The sequence below is a fragment of the Gossypium arboreum genome, chromosome 9 (assembly GCF_025698485.1).
Source record: "Gossypium arboreum isolate Shixiya-1 chromosome 9, ASM2569848v2, whole genome shotgun sequence".
Taxonomy (NCBI): domain Eukaryota; kingdom Viridiplantae; phylum Streptophyta; class Magnoliopsida; order Malvales; family Malvaceae; genus Gossypium; species Gossypium arboreum.
This window is the reverse complement of record NC_069078.1, coordinates 23,990,253-24,010,925: the sequence shown is the minus strand read 5'-3', so window position 1 is coordinate 24,010,925 and position 20,673 is coordinate 23,990,253.

Sequence of the window (20,673 nt, the reverse complement as noted above, 5' to 3'; positions counted from 1 at the left end):
ATTGGTGGTCGGGTATGAAAAAGGATATCTCAGAGTTAGTTTTGCAATGTTTGATATGTCAACAAGTGAAAGCCAAACACCAAGTACCCTTTGGTTTACTTCAACCTGTGATGATTCCTAAGTGGAAATGGGATCAGATTACTATGGATTTCGTGACGGGACTACCATTGTCGCCAAGAAAGAAAGATGTTGTTTGGGTTGTGGTGGATCAGTTAACAAAGTCAGCTCTCTTTATTTCGGTACGCACCGACTACTCACTCGATAAGTTGGCCGAGTTGTATGTTTTTGAAATTGTGAGACTTCATGGAGTACCTCTATCGATCGTATCGAATAGAGATCCGAGATTTATATCGTGGTTTTAGAAGAAGCTTTAAGAGGCTTTAGGTACAAGATTGAGTTTTAGTGCTACTTTCCATCCGCAAACCGATGGTCAATCATAGAAAGTAATCTAGGTATTGGAAGATATGCTCTGATGCTGTGTATTAGAATTCCAAGGCAGCTGGGAAAGGTATTTACCATTAGTGAAATTTGCCTATAATAATAGTTTTCAGACAAGTTTGAAAATGGCGCCTTACAAGGCTTTGTATGGGCGTAAGTGCCAAAATCCTTTGTATTGGACTGAACTCAAAGAGAGCCAGATCCATAGAGTCTATCTAATCAAAGAAACTGAAGAAAAAGTAAAAGTAATCCGTGATTGCTTGAAAGCCGCTTCAGACAGGCAGAAATCCTACGCCAATTTGAAACGGAAAGAGATCGAGTTTCAAGTTGGTGATAAGGTATTTTTGAAAGTGTCTCTGTGGAAGAAAGTTTTGAGGTTTGGTCAGAAGGGCAAATTGAGCCCACGTTTTATTGGACCATATGAGGTTACTGAAAGGATAGGGCCGGTGGCATATCGGTTAGCCTTACCATCTAAGTTAGAAAAGACTCACGATGTGTTCCATGTGTCTATGTTATGCCGATACTAATCAGATCCAGCGCATGTAGTTTCGCCATTTGAAGTTGAAATTCTACCGAACATGACTTATGGTGAGGAACCGACCAAGATTATAGGTTGGGAAGTCAAACAATTAAGAAACAAAAGTGTAGCACTTGTGAAAGTGCTATGGCATAGACATGAGATTGAAGATGCCACATGGGAACCTGAGGAGACTATGAGAGATCAACACCCAAACCTTTTCACTGGTAAGATTTTCGGGGACGAAAATCCTTAAGGGAGGAGAAATGTAATAGTCCGATTTTAGGGTTGGTCGGAACAATGGTTTCAGAACCACTAATCCGAGGTCAAATAATTATTTTTAATATTATTTTATGTGTTATAGTATAATTTTATAAGTGCATGAAAATTTGGATGAGCTAATTTTAGCGATTGTGAGCTTAATTGCAAAAAAAGACTAAATCGCATAAAATACAAAAGTCCTATTTTGATAGTTAAAAGTGTTAAATAGCTAGAAAACCAAAATTGAGGCTCTTCAAAGGGAAAATAGACCCTTTAGTAGTTGATGGCCGGCCATAGGGGACAAGAAATTAGAATGGTCAATGGTTTCGTGACTTATTACATAGTAAAATATTACCCTAGTGTCTACCCATCATCTTTTTCATTTTTCCCTTCTTCTCCATCGAATTTTTTTAGAAAAAATGGGGTTTTTGGAAGCTCAAAATTTCAGCAACTTGTAGCCCTCACAAGTAAGTGATTTTGATGGTCTTTCTTGATGATTTTTGCATTTTTAGAACCCTTGTAACATGAGTTTTCAAATGAGGGGACTATTTTGTAAAATGGCTGAAAGTCTTGGATTTTACCATGAGAGAATTTATGTTGTTTTTTGAAATTTTATGGAAGGAAATGAATCATAGTGGTGAAATGAACAAATTTGGTGAAAAGATTTCTCATGAAAACCCTAATAGGACCATTTTGCAAATTTTGTAAAATAGATGGTAGTGTTGTGAAATATTTGAAATTTAGGGTTGTCATACGAGAGATAAATGGTCGGTTAGGCTTGGCTAATAAGGAAATTCGATAAAAATCAAATTTTGGACCTAGGGGAAATGGTCATTTTGTGAAACTCTGGGGGGCAAAATGGTCAATTTGTCAAGAATGTGAATTGTTGATTATGTGGACTTATCTAGTGAATTTTTATCCTTTTAGATCAAGAAAAAAAGGAACGGACCTTGACCAGGGGAAAAACAAGGTGTACGAAGGCTAGACTTGTTTCTACAAATTTTTTACCGATGTAAGTGCACATGTAAATAATGCAATGTGAATCATGTATAAATGGTTAATTGATGCATGAATTTTAATTTCTACGCTTTAAGGTAAGTTACATTACTCTTTTTATTATTATGTGGGATTTTGTGGTAACCTTTTTATCATGAAAATTTGTAATTGCTTATGTGACTGAATTTGTTGAAGGTAAGTCTACGAGAAAATCCCGTTTGAACTTCAGGAATAAAATTAGGATACAAAGTGACATGTCACTCGCAACTATATGGTTATGAGCACATTTGTATATGTGATTTGTGATTTTATAATTCCGGGTGCTAGTCATGTACGTTCTACCAGTGGCTGGGTAACCCAGCATATGGTGTTGTTACATGTCAGCTTGTGTGAGTAGCCCATGTAGTTACGTCTCGACTATCAGCTTGTGTGAGTAGGCCTGTGATTAGCTTGAGAACGAGCAACATGTGGTGTATTAAATAAGGAAGCATGTGGCTACACATATAATGCGTTATGCATAAGATTTTCGAGTATCCAATAATATTCCTAGTGTTCAACGAGTAAGTTAGTAGTTATTCGGCGACTAAGTCAATATTGGGAATTATGCAATTGTATTATGAGTTTGGTACAGGTATGTACGTAAAACTCTTGAGTAGAGAATTTGATATGTTAAATACTTGTGGTAAGAGTGTGTATAAGAAAGTTAAGCTTATGAAACTTTTCCTTATTTTAATTTATGAGTTATGTTGTTTATTATTTGCATGTGAGCTTACTAAGCTTCATGCTTACCCCCTTCTTTTCCATTTTCTTATAGTGCCGTCAAGCTAGTTTCAGGGATCAAGAGACGTCGGAGACAGTGATCACACTATCACCTAAAGTTTTTGGTATAGCTAGTTCAAATGTTTTGATTTTTGACATGTATAGGGACTCGAATCTTTAGTTTATGTCTTGTTAGATTAGCCACATGTGTTGGCTCATAGGATGGATGTGATATTCTTTTTGTATAGGCCATTAGTGTTGGCTAATATTAATTATTATTATTACATGCATTTGATACAAATTTCAAACAGTTGTGGTTGAATTCGTTATATACATATTATGCTTGTATTGGTTTGGTTGATCTTGTGTAGGTTAGTGTTAGTAGGGGTGGCAAAGAGGCTTGGTAAATAGCCTTATTTTGTCCACATGGGCGTGTGTCTAGGCTGTGTGTCAGCCCCATGGGCGTTTTGTCCGGCCGTGTGTCCCCTGCACATAAAAATTTTAAGTCGGAATGCATGGTAGTAAACACATGGGAAGAGACACGGCCGGGTATCTCAGTCATGTGGAAGACACAGCCTCTGGCTACGAGCGTGTGCCTTCGCCGTTTGCCCCTTATTGGATGCTGAATTTAGAAATGGAATGTCAAGGGTTTTAGACACTGGCTAGGACACGGGCGTTTCATGGCCATATGAAAACCCCTGTAGGTTCGAATTTAGATTTTAATTCACACGGGCGTGGGACACATGCATGTCCCTAGAGGCTTAGGCCGTGTGTGTCACATGGGCCATCAGCACGGCCATGTCAAAATGAACACACGGGCGTGTTGCCCTTCCACACAAGCATGTGCCCTGTTTCAAGGGTAAATTTTTTTTAGTCAGTCAAGAACCCGAGCCAGTCTTGAGTGATTTTCAATGGACGTTTGAGGCCTCGTAGGCCTTTGTTAAGGAGTTTAGTTAAAGTTTTAAATTTGATTAAGTCTTGATGATTCGAAAATGTTGGAATGCATGTTTTTAACTGTGGTAACACCTCGTATCCCGTTCCGGCCTAGGACTTGGGTGTGGGGTGTTACAGTAACACCCCTTATCCTACCCGAGACCGGGACAAGGTACGGGGCATTACTGTACACAAACATGACACTATCGGAAAATCACAGGCTATAAAATTTCGTTCCAAATTAAAATCAATCAAACATATTCGTAGTGTCCCTATTATGGGCCTACAAGGCCCAAAAAATGCATTAAGAATGATCCAGGACTAAACCGAGAGCTTAAGAAAATCTTAGGAAAAATTCCTAGGTTTAAGCCTCACACGCCCATGTGGAGGAAATGCACACCCCCGTGTCCCTTACCCGTGTGGAATTATTTGAATTTATTTTCCATTTTGAACCTACAGGGGTTTTCACACGGCCGAGCACACACCCGTGTCTCCGGCCCATGTCCTTCACACGGCCTAGACACGCCCGTGTCCAAAAACCTAAGCATTTTTTTTATGACGTCATCATGCATTTAGGGGCACACGGCCAAGACATACGCCCGTGTGCTAGGCCGTGTCCTCCACATGGTTGAAACACACAGCTGTGTCTCTACCTGTGTGTTTACTACCATGCATACTAACCTAAAAATTTTAGATGCAGGGGTCACATGGTCATACCACACGCCCATGGAACTGACCGTGTGTCACACACGGCCTAGACACACGCCCGTGTGTCTACCTGTGTGGACCTTTTTGAAGGCTACAATCCAAGCCAATGGTCACCCTCAACATCCACACACATCTGTGAACTTCTATGGTATTTAACAGGGCCTAAATATGCCCAATGACTACCTTCAATGGTCTATTGCATGTTAACCTCATCGCATTGGTTTTATACATGCTAGATTATCCTCTTTGTATTAAGGATTACCATATCATCAAACACATTTAAACTTGACTCATTTTATAACTCATTGTCAATTATGACCTAGCCATCTCCAAGTGATTTGACCACATTCCACATGTCCATTCATGATATACCACATTTAACCATCTCATGAACATTTAAACACCAACATGCACAATTAGTAAGTTACAACCTACATCAAAATGTGCCATGTCTTATGGCCATATACAAAATGAATAGGTATATCATTCAAGCCCTTACATTTGCTAACCAATGACACATATAACAAAATAACCAAAAACCTATACATGCCATCGTAACAAAGTAAGATATCTATATACCAAAGCAAGATAAACTGATAGTGTTGACACTACTCCAATCGTCTTCCAATTTTCATGAGTCCACGAGCTCTGTAAAATAGGAAAAGGAAAGGGGGTAAGCATTAACATGATTAGTAAGTTCAGATAACAGGAAGGTAAACTTATTGATTATTTAGCTTACAACCATAAAAGATATTCATGCCAAACATGCATAGTATAAATTCCTTATCACATACACTCAATCATCAAGTTAGTTTCCTCTTAAGCAATATAGTATTAATCTTAGGTGAGCTCATCAATTCAAACATTTCCATTCTCGTTTCTCATTATAGTCCCGTTGAATTTCACAGAAGTCTTGATAGGCATCCCGTTTACCATTAAGTCATGCTAGTGACCATTTTAAATATACACTCCTATGAACCTCACTCTTATGGTGGGATTACCAATCCAGGTTAAATCCCTCATAACATAAATTCATGGAGTGTTGTCGGGATTACCATTCTAGGCTAAATCCCTTACAACGACAATTACTCCAATACTCTTAGATCTGAAATGCTAGTCCAGGCTGATTTTAGAACTTAATCGTATTACCCATCCGGGTTAAATCCACAATGCACATATATTCATCGGGAGGTTCGACCAATTAAGGAACACCTGTCCGGGCTGGATCCTTACTATACTGAGATCATCGGATTACCCGTCCAGGCTAAATCCCTTTTTGCAACACATGCAAGATCTCATGACTTGTAAACAAGAAATTACCCATCGAATCTCCCTTTTTTATTCAACCGGGACAATTGTCATCTTTTTCATTTTACACTACCACATTTCATGGATTGTCAAGCAATCTGTATCTAAATTAACATACATTTAAGAATATGCATTTTCAAGTATATTTAAAGTTTACTTCGAGTTACACGAACTTACCTGCTAATTGCTTTGGTTTCGTATTTCGGTTATTCTGAAACTTTTAGTTTGTCACGGTCAACCTCCGAAATTGGTTCCTCGGGGTTTATATTAGTAAAAATAAATTATTAATACCTCATACTATTCATTTTAGACCTAAATTTTACCCCCAAGCAAAATGACCATTTTGCCCCCAATATTTTACATTTTTACAAATTCATCCCTAGGCTCGTATAATGGAATGCATGAAATTCCTTGGTTAGCCATGCCTAGCCGAATGTATCCTATGTTTATACCAGACCATATTTTCCTTTATTTCACATTTCTACCACATATTTTATACTTTTTACAAAACGGTCCTTTAAGCCATTTCCATGAAAACCTACCTAGTAAAAGTTGTTTACCATCTTTTAAACTCTCATATTCCTCCATAAATCATCAAAACACAAGCATCTCATACATGGGTAAATTTCCAAACATGAACCCTAGCTTGAGATATGGGTAGAAATGGATAGAGCATGTTACGAGGATCTCAAAATTACAAAGAACATTAAAAGTAGGGCTAGAGAGCACTTACTATTGAGCTTGAAATGTTGAAAACCCTAGCTTATGGAGCTCTAGGAATTTTGGCAGCCATGGGGAAGAAGATGGCTGATTTTGGCTTTCTTTTTCCCTTTTTATTAATTTTATTACCAAATGACCAAAACGCCTCTCCTTACAAAACTTCCAAATTTTTCTATGCATGCCCATTTTTGTCCAAAAACTTAGAATTTGGGAAAATTGCTATTTAAGGCCTTATAATTTATAATTCAAAGCAATTTCATGCAAATTGCTTCTAGAACCCAAGCTTTGCAGTTTATTCAATTTGGTCCCTAATTTCCAATTGGACACCTTATGCTTAGAATTTCTTCATGAAACTTTAACACATGCTTATTTTTATATCCTAGAACTCGTAATAATAATAAAACAAATATTTTAACGTCAGATTTGTGGTCTCAAAACCACTATTCTGACTAGGCCCTATTTCAGAATGTTATAAAAACGATATTGGGAGTGTTTGCAACATTATCGATTGATAACTGTATCGTGTTGCTTGGGCCGATTGCGTTTAAAAGGTGAGAATTGTTGGCGATACCAAATGCATCAATGTTGCTAGCGGTATCGGTGTGTAATATGGTACAGTGGGTGGCGGTCAAACGAAATATACCCCTGGAGAAAGTGTTGATATGGGGAATGATTATGTGTGTTGTGGTGCTTGTGTAAAATAAACTAGTGTTGAAGGTTTTGATGTAGGGAATGATTGTGTAACACCCCTTACCCGTATCCGATGCGGGACAGGGTACAAGGCATTACTGAACTTAAGCAAAACCAAACATACAGAACTGGGCCAAAAAATTTCATTCAACTAAAACTAATCAATTAAATTCAATTTGTCCCTATTATGGACCAACAAGGCCCAAAACATGCATTATTGGCGGGCTGGGACTAAACTAAGGACTCGCAAAAATTCTAAGAAAATTTCTAGGTTAAAGCCTCACATAGCCATTTGGAGGCAATGCACACGCCCGTGTACTTGGGGACACGCCCATGTCCCTCACCCGTGTGGAATTATTGTATTTATTTTCCAATTCAAACCTATTGGGGTTTTCACACGGTTGAGCACACGCCCGTGTCCTTGGCCTGTGTAATTTTAGTGAGCATTCTATTTATAAAATCATCATACAAATTTGAAGCACACAGCCAAGCACACGCCCGTGGCCAGAGGCCGTGTCCTCCACATGGTTGAGACACACGGCCGTGTCTCTGCCCGTGTGTTTACTACCATGCATGTTAACCTAAAATTCAAGGTGTAGGGGACACACGACCGAACAACACGCCCATGGGGCTGACCATGTGTCACACATGGCCTAGACACATGACCATGTGTCTACCGTGTGGACCATTTAGAGGCTACTCTCCAAGCCATTAGTCACTCTTAAACAATCATACACTTTCATATGTTCAAGGGCATATCCCATGATATATTTGGACACTTAAACAAGCAACATTATAGTATCACTATGACTCCTTTTCATAGTAGTCCCTTAGTATTCACACAAACTTATCTTTTAGTCATTTCACACCAATTTCATGGTTTACCATATTCCTCATTATCAATCCATTATGAGTGCTAAATCATGCAACCACATACTAGCAAATGAATAGTCATCCATCGAACCAACACATACACATCTTAGTATACACGTAAAGATAAACTTAGGGATACATCTCAATCATTAATATGGACCAAATCACATGGCCACATACAAAATAATCAATGCCCAAATGAGCCATTATACTTGGCCACTTCAACATGACACATATACACAAAATAGACAAGTTTCCTATACATGCCATGACCAAAATAATTCAACCCCTTTTTTTTATACCCAAAATCCTTGAAGATAGTGTGATCCGAGCTCCGACGTCTCCCAATCCTTTGAGCTAGCTTGACGTATGTAAAAGGAATGGAAAAGAGAGTAGGGTAAGCTATAAAGCTTAGTAAGTACACATAGAAATAATCTACATTTTGCAACTACTGAATATCTAAGCATAATTGCTTATCCATTATGATACTTTTCATTATGTCATACATATACTTACCTTCCACATTCATATGCACATGCTTATCCAAATACATATCTTTTCATATACTAAGTCCTCATAGGGTTTTAGTACATACCTGTGCCATCCTGCACACACATGGCCTACTTAAATTTTACTTTTGGAATTCATATTACGTTACCCGTTGAACACTTGAAATATGATTTGGACACACGGAAGGAATACACCGAAGTGCCTGAACGTAGCCTTGGCTACCTGATAGAAAGTGTACTGAAGTGCCTCATATCACAGAATCACATGCTGCTCTCAACGGGGCTACTCAAAGAGCTAAGAGAGTATCCAAACATAACTCAGGATACCCAGCACCTGGACCCTAGCATGTATCACATATTAAATGAGCTCATAACACACATGATTATCCTAGTGACATGTCACTTGTATCCTCAACTATTCCTAAGGTTAAAATGAGATTTTAGACTTCCAGATCTTTACCAAATGTATTCGCATAATGGTTTCTTTCACATGGCCAACTTTTCATAATCATATACAAAACATCAAAACATGTTATATTGTCAACATAGCCAAATAAGCATATTAAGCATACATATATCAATAAATCATTTAATAATAATAATTAATGTATTTATTTGCATATGTACTTACCTCAGTACAAAATATTAGAAATCGAGCCTAAACCTCGCAAACCTTGTTCTTTCCCCGATCAAGGCCCGTATCTTAATTCTCTTGATCTATAATACCAAATTTCACTCGTTTAATACATACATTACTCAAAATGACCCAAAATTCATACTGGGTTAAAATTACTATTTTACCCTTATACTTTCATATATTTGCAATTTAGTCCTTAGACTCGAATAATACAATGTAAGGGATTTCTTAGTTACCCAAGCCTAGCCGAACATTTTTCATGATCATAACAGCCCACATTTTTCCTTCATTTCACAATTTCTATCCCTTTTCTATAACTTTTACAAAATAGTCCTTAAAGCCCTTTTCATGAAAATCTACTTAGTAAAAGTTGTTTACCATCCTTTAAACTCTCATATCCTTCCATAAATCATCAAAACATAAGCTTCTCATACATGGGTAAATTTCTAAACTTGAACCCTAGCATGAAATATGGGTAGAAATAGAGAGAGCAAGTTACCGGGATTTCAAAAATATGAAGAACATTAAAAATGGGGCTTGGGAGCACTTACTATTGAGCTTGGAAAGCTTGAAAACCCTAGCTATGGAGAACCCTAATTTTCGGCAGCAACATGGAGAGAATGAGCTGATTTTTGTCCTATTTTCCCATTTTATTTCATTTATAAACCAAATGAACAAAATGCCCTTAATGCCTTTCCTTCAAAATTTTCCATACAAGCCCATTTTTGTCCAAAAACTTAAAAATTGGGTAAATTCTCTTTAAGATCTCCTAATTAATAATCCGAAGCAATTTCATACAAATTTCTTCTAGAGCACAAATTTTGCAACCTATTCAATTTAGTCCCTAATATCCAATTGGACACCTTATACTTAGAATTTCTTCATGAAACTTTAACACATGCATATATTCATATTCTAATCCTCATAACAATCATAAAATAAATATTTTAACATCAGATTTGTGGTCCCAAAACTACTATTCTGACTAAGCCCCATTTTGGGATGCTACAATTCTCCCCCTTAGGGACTTTCGTCCTCGAAAGTCTTACCAGTAAATAGGTTTAGTTATTGACTCCTCATAGTATCTTCTGGTTCCCAAGTGGCTTCTTCAATCCCATGTCTATGCCACAGTACCTTCACAAGGGCAATATTGTTGTTCCTTAGTTACTTAACTTCCTTGGCCAAAATCTTAACTGGTTCCTCACCGTACGTCATGTTTGGTTGAATTTCAACCTCTGTTGAGGTAATCACATGCGAGGGGTCTGATCTATATCGATGTAACATGTATACATGAAACACGTCATAGATCTTTTCCAACCCTGACGGCAGAGCTAAGCGATAGGCAATCGGTCCTATTCCCTCGGTAATCTCATAAGGCCCAATAAAACGAGGACTTAATTTTCCTTTTCTACCAAATCTTAAAACCTTTTTCAAGGGTGATACCTTCAAGAATACCTTATCGCCCACTTGATACTCAATTTCTTTTCTTTTAAATCCGCATACGATTTCTGTCTGTCCGACGCCGCTTCCAAACAATCTTGAATCACATTAACTTTATCCTCGGTTTCTTTGATCAAATCAACTCTGAAAATTTTACTTTCCTTAAGCTCTATCCAATACAAGGGAGTTCGACATTTTCAGCCGTATAATGCCTCATAAGGTGCCATCCTTAAACTAGACTGATAACTATTGTTGTAAGCAAATTCAACCAAAGGTAGATAATTTTCCCAACTACCTTGAAACTTGAGAACACAACATCTAAGCATATCTTCACGTGTCTGGATTATTCTCTCGGATTGTCCATCAGTCTGTGGGTGGAAAGAAGTACAAAAATTCAGTTTCGTTCCCAAAGCTGCTTGCAAATTATTCCAAAATCGTGACGTAAATCTCGGATCTCTATCTGAAATAATCAACAATGGCACACCATGAAGTCTAACAATCTCTGAAATATACAAATCAGCTAACTTATCTAGAGAATAATCTGTGTGTACTGGTATAAAATGAGCCAATTTAGTTAATCTATCGACTATAACCTAAATAGTATCTTTCTTTCTCAAAGTCACTAGCAATAGGATTACGAAATCCATGGTGATCTTATCCCATTTCCACTCAAGGACCATAATAGGTTGAAGTAGACCAGAGGGTACTTGATGTTCAACTTTAACCTGTTGAAAAATCAAACATCTTGTTACAAATTCTGTAACACCCCGTACCCGAGACCGTGGCCGGAGTCGAACACGAGGTGCTAACAGACATAATATATTTATTTTCACAGTCCATTTAAAAATTTCCAGACAGCTGGCTAACTGTGTCACTGTCACCTTAAAAATCATATCTTGAATTCCACAACTCGAAAATCAGTTTTGTGATTTTTCCCTGAAACTAGACTCATATATGCATCTAAAAATTTTTTTCTAGAATTTTTGGTCGGGCCAATTAGTACAGTTTATTAGTTAAAGTCTCCCATATTACAGGAATCGACTACACTGACCTTCGCGCATTACGACTTGGATATCTCCCTGTACAGGGCTTCAATACTGATGATGTTTGTTTCTATAGAAACTAAACTCAAAGAGGAATCTATACATATATGGAATGACTCCTAATTATATTTGGTTAATTTATAATGAATTTCCAAAGTCGGAACAGGGAATCCAGAAACCGTTCTGGCCCTGTTTCACGAAAACCTAAATATCTCTTAACATACAACTCATATGACCTTTTCGTTTCTTCCATATGAAAGTAGATTCATCAAGGTTCATTTACATAATTTATTCACTATTTAATTCCATTCCTACTATTTTTAGTGATTTTTCACATCCACATCGTTGCTGCTGTCAGCATCTGCCTTTAAGGTAGACTTTACCTATTTCATAGTTTCCATGATTCAATTAGCCCTTTTCGCATACATAGCACAAAGTATAATCATGATTAACCATTCCAATGGCTAATCGTTTCCAAACATTTCCATACCTCTTAGTGATCAACATACAAAATGATTATAGTACTATGCTAAAAACGATATAAGCCATTTTCGCATGGCTATCTAAATTTACACAAAATCCATGGGTACATGACCAACAACAAAAGGGTAGTCCTATACATGCCATTTCAAAGTTCAACCAAAATTGTACCAAAAGGGACTTTGATAGTGTGGGAGACTTCGACTTCCAAAATCCCGAGTCCGATGGTGACGAGCCAAAATCTATAAAACAGAGAAACAAAGAAACGGAGTAAGCAATTTATGCTTAGTAAGTTTTGAGCAAGGATTCCAGACAACAAAAGCATAGCATTCATATAGCTAAACGGATAATTTCATATGCACAAATTCTCAATATCATACTTACTTCACATTACCAACCCTTATATTCATACACAAAAGATCTACTTAGCCAAAGGCCGGTAGCTCATTTATCGACTGAGCGAATACAGATTTGTGAGGGATCAACTAATTCAAGCACACACGAAACATACCTCATCGCTGGGATTTTACGAGCGTATTAATTTAAATTTTTACAGCAAGATCGCTCATTCCCAAATCAAGCATCTTCGGGGTTTAGCCGGATATAACCACTCGCACAAGGCCTTCGGGTCTTAGCCCGGATATGGTCACTAGCATAAATGCCTTCGGGACTTAGCCCGGATATAGTCGCTAGCACAAATGCCTTCGGATCTTAGTCCGGATGTAGTCGCTTAGCACAAAAGCCTTCGGGACTTAGCCCGGATATCATTCGAGTAACCATGCACATATATCAATAAATCATGTCACATTCATATTTCATTTTCATTACCAAAGCTCAAACACAAGACACTTATCACATTTACAATTTCGGCTCAATAGCCACATACAAGAGCATGATTTTGATTTACTTAAGACATAATCTAACCGAATCATAATTTAAGTTCCATTACTCAAAACTTACCTCGGATGTTGTCGAACGATTCGATGGCTATTCGACCACTTTTTCCTTCCCTTTATCGGATTTAGTTCCCCTTTGCTCTTGAGCTTAATTTAACAAATAAATTGATTTAATCATTTGAGCATCGAAAAGAGGAACTCAAGGTACTTAGCCCACATATATTCATTAGACATTAAAGTCACATATGTACGGAATCATGAATCAAACTCAACACATTAGTTAATACTCTCCTTAGCGAATTTTCTAAGTCAAGATAAAGTCTTCAATACGCTTACCTATGGCGAACAACACATCAACCTATGTACTCATTCATGTGGCCGATTATGCATGTCTATGTTGAGGCCAATTATATACTCAATACCACACACAAATGGCATACCTTTTACTAACTAATGCATTACATATTATAACTCAATACGCATCCATCATGTACTCCATAACCGAAACACCATCATATGTAAGTATATACCTTGAGATATTGTATATGTCATACCAATACGTCATGTGCAAACATATATATATATATATATATATATATGTGTGTGTGCAAGAGCCGAATCTCCAAGTTGATTATAACTAAACATGAACATAAATCCAAAACACAAATCGTACCTACCATGCAATAAGCATAAATCATACTTATGGATATACCATGGCCGAATACATCACAACACCATACCATTTCAATTTTGGTCATGGTTAAACAAAGAACTTAATGTCTCACTCAAAAATGCTAAAAAGAAAATCCAAGAGTCATCAATCCACCATCACATGTATCATTATCAAGCTTCATATTTAGCATGCAATGGCATTAACACAAAATCCACCTTGGCCGAATATCATCCCCATGACATAGCAAAGATTTGAACCATGGGCTAATTAGAACTCAAGCTAGCAACTAAAAACATGCATGAATCTCATGGCACAACCTTAAACATACCTTAATCTAGATACAAGTATGGCCAAACCTCTTCCTAATCCTCTTCCAAACCAAACATGAGCAAGAACTCCTTCCTTCTTCTTTAGAATTTTCGGCCAAAAGAAATGAAAAAGGGTGAACATATTTTTTTTTCTCTTTTCTTCAACTCACGGCAATGGGGGGGGAAACACTCACACACATTCTTTTTTTTTTCCATTTCTTTATTACCCATACTCCTTATTTTATTTTTCCTAACATACCTCACTAACATAACATGTTTGTGACATGTTTCCACTCATAGCATGGCCGGCCACTACTAATTAGGGGGGGAATTTGACATGCAAGTCCTCCCTTTTGATTACATGCACTATTAGATCCTTATAGATTAGCCTATCACATTTCAAAAGTGTCATACAAGTCCTACTAACTGAATTCACATGCAATCGACTAAATCGAAGCTTGAAATTTTCACACATTCATAATTACATATTCTAGACAATAAATATTACGTTCAAACATTTCGGTGACTCGGTTTAGCAGTCCCGAAACCACTTCCCGACTAGGGTCAATTTTGGGCTGTCACAAATTCTGAGATATCTCTTTTCATGCCATTCCACCAATAAACTTTCTTTAAGTCATTGTACATCTTGGTACTTCCCGGATGAACTGACATACGACTGTTATGTACCTCTTGTAAAATAGTCTGGATCGAATCGGTATCCTTCGGAACACAGATTCTTCCCCAAAATCTCAAGCATCCCTCAGAGTCAATCTGAAAGTTAGGTTCACTGGTTGCTACACACTGAACTTTATTAGCTTGTAAATTTTTCATCGAATTTCTGAGCTTCACAAATCTGTTGAAGAAGAGTCGACCTAGCTCTCAATTCAGCTAAAATGGAACCATCATCATATAAGGTCATCTGTCTATTCATTGCCCTCAAAGTAAATAGAGACTTCCTACTTAAAGCATCGGCGACCACGTTCGACTTTCCCGGATGATAATCAATTATAAGCTCATAATCTTTCAACAATTCCAACCATCTCCTTTGCCTTAAATTCAAATCTTTTTGTGTCATTAAGTACTTGAGGCTCTTATGATTGGTATGGACATGACATTTTTCTCTTAACAAATAATGACGCCAAATATTCAAGGCAAACACTATGGCAGCCAATTCAAAATCATGAGTCAGATAATTCTTCTCATGGGTCTTCAACTATCTCGAAGCATAGGCTACAACCTTTCCTTCTTGCTTAAGCACACAACCTAGTCCATTCAAGGACGCATCACTGTAGATTACAAATTCTTTCCCTGGTTCTAGTTGTACTAGCACTAGCACCTCAGTCAATAGCATTTTCAACTTTTCAAAGCTTTGTTGGCACTTTTCTGTACACTCAAACTTAACATCCTTTTGTAGTAGTCTCATCATAGGAGTGGCTATCATAGAAAATACTTTTACAAACCTTCGGTAATAACCGGCTAAGCCCAAAAAGCTCCTAACTTTAGTTACATTCCTTAGAGGCTTCCTTTCAACAATGGCACAAATTTTACTAGGACCAACCCGAATACCATCACTGGAAACAATGTGGCCTAAAAACCCAACTTCATGAAGCCAAAACTCACTTTTACTAAACTTGGCATATAATTGCTTATCCCTCAAAGTCTGCAAAATGATCCTCAGATGTTCGGAATGTTCTATCTCATCTCTAGAGTAGATTAAAATATCATCTATGAACACTACAACAAACTTATCCAAGTATGGATGAGATATTCTATTTATCAAATCCATAAACACAACTGGAGCATTTGTCAATCCAAAAGACATTGGTCACCCTTAAAAAATCATACACTTCCATATGTTCAAGGGCATATCCCATGATATATTTGGACACTTAAACATGAACATTATAGCATCACTATGACTCCTTTTCATACTAGTCCCTTAGTATTCACTCAAGCTTATCTTTTAGTCACTCCACACCAATTTCATGGTTTACCATATTCCTTATTATCAATCCATTATGAGTGCTAAATCATGCAACCACATACTAGCAAATGAATAGTCATCCATCGAACCAACACATACACATCTTAGTATGCATGTAATGATAAACTTAGGGATACATCTCAATAATTAATATGGACCAAATCACATGGCCACATACAAAATAATCAAAGCCCAAATGAGCCATTATACTTGGCTACTTCAACATGACACATATACACAAAATAGACAAGTTTCCTATACATGCCATGACCAAAATAATTGAACCTTTTTTTTATACCCAAAATCCTTGAGGATAGTGTGATCCGAGCTACGACGTCTCCCGATCCTTCGAGCTAGCTTGACGTATCTAAAGGGAATGGAAAAGAGAATAGGGTAAGCTATAAAGCTTAGTAAGTACACATACAAATAATCTACGTTTTGCAACTATTAAATATCTAAGCATAATTGCTTATCCATTATGATACTTTTCATTATGTCATACATATACTTACCTTCCATATTCATATGCACATGCTTATCCAAATACATATCTTTTCATATACTAAGTCCTCATAGGGTTTTAGTACATACCTGTGCCATCCTGCACACACATGGCCTACTTAAATTTTACTTTTGGAATTCATATTACGTTACCCATTGAACACTTGAAATATGATTCGGACACACAGAAGGAATACACCGAAGTGCCTGAACTTAGCCTTGGCTACCTGACAGAAAGTGTACTGAAGTGCCTCATATCACAGAATCACATGCCGCTCTCAACGGGGCTACTCAAAGAGCTAAGAGAGTATCCAAACATAACTCAGGATACCAAGCACCTGGACCCTAGCATGTATCACATATTAAATGAGCTCATAACACACATGACTATCCTAGTGACATGTCACTTGTATCCTCAACTATTCCTAAGGTTAAAATGAGATTTTAGACTTCCAGATCTTTACCGAATGTATTCGCATAATGGTTTCTTTCACATGGCCAACTTTTCATAATCATATAGCAAAACATCAAAACATGTTATATTGTCAACATAGCCAAATAAGCATATTAAGCATACATATATCAATAAATCATTTAATAATAATAATTAATGTATTTATTTGCATATGTACTTCCCTCGGTACAAAATATTAGAAATCGAGCCTAAACCTCGCAAACTTTGTTCTTTCCCCGATCAAGGCCCGTATCTTAATTCTCTTGATCTATAATACCAAATTTCACTCGTTTAATACATACATTACTCAAAATGACCCAAAATTCATACTGGGTTAAAATTACTATTTTACCCTTATACTTTCATATATTTGCAATTTAGTCCTTAGACTCGAATAATACAATGTAAGGGATTTCTTAGTTACCCAAGCCTAGCCGAACATTTTTCATGATCATAACAGCCCACATTTTTCCTTCATTTCACAATTTCTATCCCTTTTCTATAACTTTTACAAAATAGTCCTTAAAGCCCTTTTCATGAAAATCTACTTAGTAAAAGTTGTTTACCATCCTTTAAACTCTCATATCCTTCCATAAATCATCAAAACATAAGCTTCTCATACATGGGTAAATTTCTAAACTTGAACCCTAGCATGAAATATGGGTAGAAATAGAGAGCAAGTTCTGGGATTTCAAAAATATGAAGAACATTAAAAATGGGGCTTGGGAGCACTTACTATTGAGCTTGGAAAGCTTGAAAACCCTAGCTATGGAGAACCCTAATTTTCGGCAGCAACATGGAGAGAATGAGCTGATTTTTGTCCTATTTTCCCATTTTATTTCATTTATAAACCAAATGACCAAAATGCCCTTAATGCCTTTCCTTCAAAATTTTTCATACAAGCCCATTTTTGTCCAAAAACTTAGAAATTGGGCAAGTTTCTCTTTAAGACCTCCTAATTAATAATCCAAAGCAATTTCATACAATTTTCTTCTAGAACACAAATTTTGTAACTTATTCAATTTAGTCCCTAATTTCCAATTGGACACCTTATACTTAGAATTTCTTCATGAAACTTTAACACATGCATATATTCATATTCTAAACCTCATAAAAATCATAAAATAAATATTTTAACATCGGATTTGTGGTCCCAAAACCATTATTTTAACTAAGCCCTATTTTGGGATGTTACAAATCGTGTATACTGTGGTGCTTGTGTAAGAAAAATTGGGTTAGCATGAAATATATATGAACCATACTGGCCAAGAGGTTGCATGACAATCAGGTCATCGTGAGGAGCTAGAGCAGAAGTCGATCCCCTCGCAACATCTGTTCTCGACCTAGGATTGATGGGTCTTCGTCTTGGCCTCCTACAGTGGCTTGTCTATTCATTTCTAAAGTTGGAAAGAGATACAACTTGTCGTTACGCATGAACCAGTCCATGTAATCCAGATATGTTGCCAACTCCTGTGTGAGAAATGGTTCAAGCATTGGCAAGTAACCGTTCCTACACTGCCAAATCTCGATATGCATATTGTGGAATGTTGGCCAATCTTCCTCAAATCTCCTCCGTAAGTCGATATTGTGCAGATCATCAAGCTCCTAGGGTGGCAGTTGTAACATTCTAAAATAGGGTCCAATCAGAATAGTGGTTTTGGGACCAAAAATCCGACATCAAAATATTTACTTTATGAATATTATGAGACCTATAATATGAGTATTTACATGTGTTAAAATTTCATGAAGAAATTCTTTGAGTAAGGTGTTCAATTAGAAATTAGGGACTAAATTGAATAAATTGCAAAACTTGAATTTTAGAAGCAATTTGTATGAATTTGCTTTGGGTTATGAATTAGGAGGTCTTGGAGAGAAATTTTCCCAAAATCTAAGTTTTTGGACAAAAATAGGCTTGCATAGATGGAATTTTAAGGAAAGGGCTTAAGGGCATTTTGGTCATTTGGTATTTTAATGAAATAAAATGGGAAAAATCAACCAAAATCAGCCCATTCTCTTCTTTTTCCAACCAAAACTTCAAGGGTTTCCATAGCTAGGGTTTTCAAGCTTTCCAAGCTCAATAGTAAGTGCTCCCAAGCCCTCTTTTTCATGCTCTTAGTATTTTTGAAATCCCGGTAGCTTGCTCTCTCCATTTCTACCCATATTTCATGCTAAGGTTCATGTTTAAAAATTTCCCCATGCATGAGTTGTTTGTATTTTGATGGATTATGGAGGAATGTGAAAGATGAATGTGTATTAAACATCTTTTCCTAATTGATTTTCATGAAAAACCCATATAAGGACTATTTTGCAAAAGATGTAAATATGTGGTAGAAATGAGAAAATAATCGAAAATACCATAAGAAGGAAAAGTATTCGGCTAGGCTTGGGTAAAATAGAAAGTGCATGTATTTCATTACACGAGCCTAGGGACTAAATCGTAAAAATGTGAAAGGTTAGGGGCAAAACGATCATTTGGACCGGGGGTAGATATTAAACTTGAAATGTATAATGTATTGTATTAATGAGTTAAATTTTGTTATTATAGACCCCAAGGAAAAAATTCCGACAGTCGATCGAGGTAAACGCAAGGTTTCAGAATAACCGAAACACAATTTCGAAAAGAATACCAGGTAAGTTCGATAACTTAGAGTAAACTCCTAATATGCATAATTGAATGATTTATGAATGCATGATGATCGCATTTATTCTTAGCATGAAATATCATAGAAATGCATATTTGATGGTAACACGTGAAAAATGTCTCGGATGAGATTGACAAAGGGAATTCGATGGATAAACCCTCATTGATATGTGTAAAGAAATCTTGCATGTGTTGCAGTAAGGATTTACCCCGAACGGGTAATCCGTGATCTCAAGTATGAAAAGGATCTAGCCCGGACGAGTGTTCCTTGAATGATCAAGCCTCTCGAAGAATATGTGTGCATTATGGATTTAGCCCATGTGACAGCCCTAAATTGACCCTAGTCGGAAAGTGGTTTCGGGACCACTAAACCGAGTCATAAAAATAATTTATTGTTATATTCTATGCTTACTATGTGTGTGCATGCATATGTGGAAGTTTCATTCTCTAATTTTACCAATTTTGTGAGAAATTATTAAATAGGGATCAATGTGAAACATGGTGAAATATGATAGGCTAATTTTAAATGGCTTATTAGTGCATGTTAACACAAAGGTGGAGTTGCATGTCAAATAACCCATTTCTTAAGGTTAGTGGCCGGCCATGACATGATGATGGGCAAAGAAAACATGTCCTAGACATGTTGGCCTAGTGCATTATGGAAGGGAAATAAAGAAATGAAAAAAAAAAAGGGAAAATGATGAAGAAAAATGTGTGTATGGATACTCTTGTGCCGTGACAAAACAAAAAAAAAAGGGGAAGAAAATTGGTTGTTCATCCTTCCTCATTTTTGTTACAATTGCCATGACTTGAAAAGATGAAGGAATAGGGAAATCTCCTAAACCAAATCGGCATTCTTCTTTAGCTAGCAAGAGGGTGATGAAAACAAAGCTTGGAACTTAAG